Source organism: Triticum aestivum, chromosome 3B (assembly GCF_018294505.1).
Source record: "Triticum aestivum cultivar Chinese Spring chromosome 3B, IWGSC CS RefSeq v2.1, whole genome shotgun sequence".
Taxonomy (NCBI): domain Eukaryota; kingdom Viridiplantae; phylum Streptophyta; class Magnoliopsida; order Poales; family Poaceae; genus Triticum; species Triticum aestivum.
In genome coordinates this window covers 814,579,175-814,582,966 of record NC_057801.1, presented here as the reverse complement: position 1 = coordinate 814,582,966, position 3,792 = coordinate 814,579,175, and positions in this window count along the sequence as shown.

The following is a 3,792-nucleotide window of genomic DNA, read 5'->3' as shown; positions in this document are numbered from 1 at the left end:
GCGCAAAGGCCTTTAGTCGCGGTTGGCCAGGCCAACCGCGACTAAAGCTCCTCCCCTATATATACCAGTTCAGCACGCTCACTTAGCCATTTGGTGCCACTTCTCTTCACAAGCTTCACAAGGGGGTGTAGGTTTGCTTTTGGTTCCTCTTATGCACACAAGGTGTTTGATGAAATGACCTAAGAGGGTGAAACAAACATGATATGAAGTGTTGGAGCCACACTTGAGGTTCCTCATTTATTTTTTCCTTCTCGATCGCGGTTAGCAACTTGAACCTTTCATGCATGTGTGTCATTGATAAAATATGCATGTGTGCAGTTCATTGTTTAATTTATATTGTTTGTAGCTAGTTAGTTTAACAAATGCATGATGGTTAATTATATATTTTATATTATAATAATGCAGATGAATCGGCAATGGATGTACGGTAACCGACTCTCCGGCGAGTTCACTACGGGTTTGAAAGATTTCCTCGTAGTGGCTAATGCGAACAAGCAGGGGGGTTTTGTTATCTGTCCATGTGTTATCTGTAAGAATCAGAAGGGTTACTCTTCCTCAAGAGATGTTCACATGCATCTGCTTCGGCACGGTTTCATGCCAAGCTATAATTGTTGGACCAAGCATGGAGAAAGAGGGGTTATAATGGAAGAAGATGAAGAAGGGGATGATTTCATCGATGAAAGCTATCTTGCTCATTTCGGTGATACTTTCATGGAGGATGCTGAAGGTGAAGGGGAAGGTGAAGAAGAGGCAATTGATGATCCCGTTGATGATCTTGGTCGGACCATTGCTGATGCACGGAGACGCTGCGAAACTGAAAAGGAGAGGGAGAATTTGGATCGCATGTTAGAGGATCAAAGAAAGGCGCTGTACCCCGGATGCGATGATGGTCTGAAAAAGCTGGGCTGCACACTGGATTTGCTGAAATGGAAGGCAGAGGCAGGTGTAGCTGACTCGGCATTTGAAAACTTGCTGAAAATGTTGAAGAATATGTTTCCAAAGGATAACGAGTTGCCCGCCAGTACGTACGAAGCAAAGAAGGTTGTCTGCCCTCTAGGTTTAGAGGTTCTGAAGATACATGCATGCATCAACGACTGCATCCTCTACCGCGGTGAATACGAGAATTTGAATGAATGCCCGGTATGCACTGCATTGCGTTGTAAGATCAGAGGCGATGACCCTGGTGACGATGTTGAGGGCCAGAAACCCAGGAAGAGGGTTCCCGCCAAGGTGATGTGGTATGCTCCTATAATACCACGGTTGAAACGTCTGTTCAGGAACAAAGAGCATGCCAAGTTGTTGCGATGGCACAAAGAGGACCGTAAGTCGGACGGGGAGTTGAGACACACCGCAGATGGAACGCAATGGAGAAAGATCGACAGATGGTTCAAAGATTTTGCAGCTGACGCAAGGAACATAAGATTTGCTCTAAGTACGGATGGCATGAATCCTTTTGGCGAGCAGAGCTCCAGCCATAGCACCTGGCCCGTGACTCTATGCATCTACAACCTTCCTCCTTGGTTGTGCATGAAGCGGAAGTTCATTATGATGCCAGTGCTCATCCAAGGTCCGAAGCAACCCGGCAATGACATCGATGTGTACCTAAGGCCATTAGTTGATGAACTTTTACAGCTGTGGGGTGGTGTCCATGTGTGGGATGAGCACAAACAAGAGGAATTTGACCTACGAGCGTTGCTTTTCGTAACCATCAACGATTGGCCTGCTCTTAGTAACCTTTCGGGACTGTCAAATAAGGGATACAATGCATGCACGCACTGCTTACATGAGACTGAAAGTGTACATTTGCCAAATTGTAAGAAGAACGTGTACCTTGGGCATCGTCGATTTCTTCCGAAAATTCATCCAGTAAGAAAGAAAGGCAAGCATTACAACGGCAAGGCAGATCACCGGCCGAAGCCTACGGAACGCACTGGTGCTGAGGTATTTGATATGGTCAAGGATTTGAAAGTCATCTTTGGAAAGGGTCCTGGCGGACAATCAGTTCCGAAGGGAGCTGACGGGCACGCAGCCATGTGGAAGAAGAAATCTATATTCTGGGAGCTAGAATATTGGAAAGTCCTAGATGTCCGCTCTGCAATCGACGTGATGCACGTTACGAAGAATATTTGCGTGAACCTCCTAAGCTTCTTGGGCGTGTATGGGAAGGCAAATGATACAAAGGAAGCACGGCAGGACCAGCAACGTTTGAAAGACCCTGATGACCGGCATCCGGAATGGTTTCAAGGTCGTGCCAGCTACGCTCTGACCAAAGAAGAGAAGGTCATCTTTTTTGAATGCCTAAGCAGTATGAAGGTCCCGTCTGGATTCTCGTCCAATATAAAGGGAATAATAAACATGGCGGAGAAAAAGTTCCAAAACCTGAAGTCTCACGACTGCCACGTGATTATGACGCAATTGCTTCCGATTGCTTTGAGGGGGCTCCTGCCGGAAAATGTTCGAGTAGCCATTGTGAAGCTATGTGCATTCCTCAATGCAATCTCTCAGAAGGTAATCAATCCAGAAGTTCTACCACGGTTACAGAACGATGTGATCCAATGTCTTGTCAGTTTCGAGTCGGTGTTCCCGCCATCCTTCTTCAATATTATGACGCACCTCCTGGTTCACCTAGTCGAAGAGATTTTCGTTCTCGGTCCTGTATTTCTACACAATATGTTCCCCTTCGAGAGGTTCATGGGAGTATTAAAGAAATATGTTCGTAACCGTGCTAGGCCAGAAGGAAGCATCGCCAAGGGCTATGGAAATGAGGAGGTAATTGACTTTTGTGTTGACTTTGTTCCTGACCTTAAGCCGATTGGTCTTCCTCGATCGCGGCACGAGGGGAGACTAAGTGGAAAAGGCACGATCGGAAGGAATCAACGATATGTATGGACGGCCATTCTCTGACTGAAGCACACCACACTGTACTGACCAATTCCAGCTTGGTGGCTCCGTACTTTGAGAAACACAAGAATATTTTACGCTCGGACAAGCCGGGGAAGCCTGAATCCTGGATTAGGAAGGCCCACATGGAGACTTTCGGCAGTTGGTTGAGAAAACATTTAATGAATGACAATGATGTTGTAGATCAGCTGTACATGTTGGCCAAGACACCATCTTCGACTATAACGACTTTCCAAGGGTACGAGATAAATGGGAATACATTTTACACGATCGCCCAAGATAAAAAGAGCACCAACCAAAACAGTGGTGTCCGCTTTGATGCAGCAACCGAGAATGGGCAAAAGGTCACATATTATGGTTACATAGAGGAGATATGGGAACTTGACTATGGACCCTCCTTTAAGGTCCCTTTGTTCCGGTGAAAATGGTTCAAGCTAACAGGAGGTGGGGTAAAGGTGGACCAGCAATACGGAATGACAATGGTGGATTTCAACAATCTTGGTTACCTTGACGAACCATTCGTCCTAGCGAAAGATGTCGCTCAGGTTTTCTATGTGAAGGACATGAGTAGCAAACCGAGGAAACGGAAAGATAAGAAAACGATCAGTGCATCATGCGATGATCCAAAGCGCCACATTGTTCTTTCAGGGAAAAGAAACATCGTGGGAGTGGAGGACAAGACAGACATGTCAGAAGATTATAATATGTTTGCTGAAATTCCGCCCTTCAAAGTGAACACCGACCCAAGCATTAAGTTAAATGATGAGGATGCTCCATGGATACGGCACAATCGTAAGCAAGCAGGGACACAAGGGAAGAAATGATGTGTAATAATTTATTGTATCAAACCTTTTGTCAAACCTTCAAGGGGTTTTAAAATGAATTAGTTTT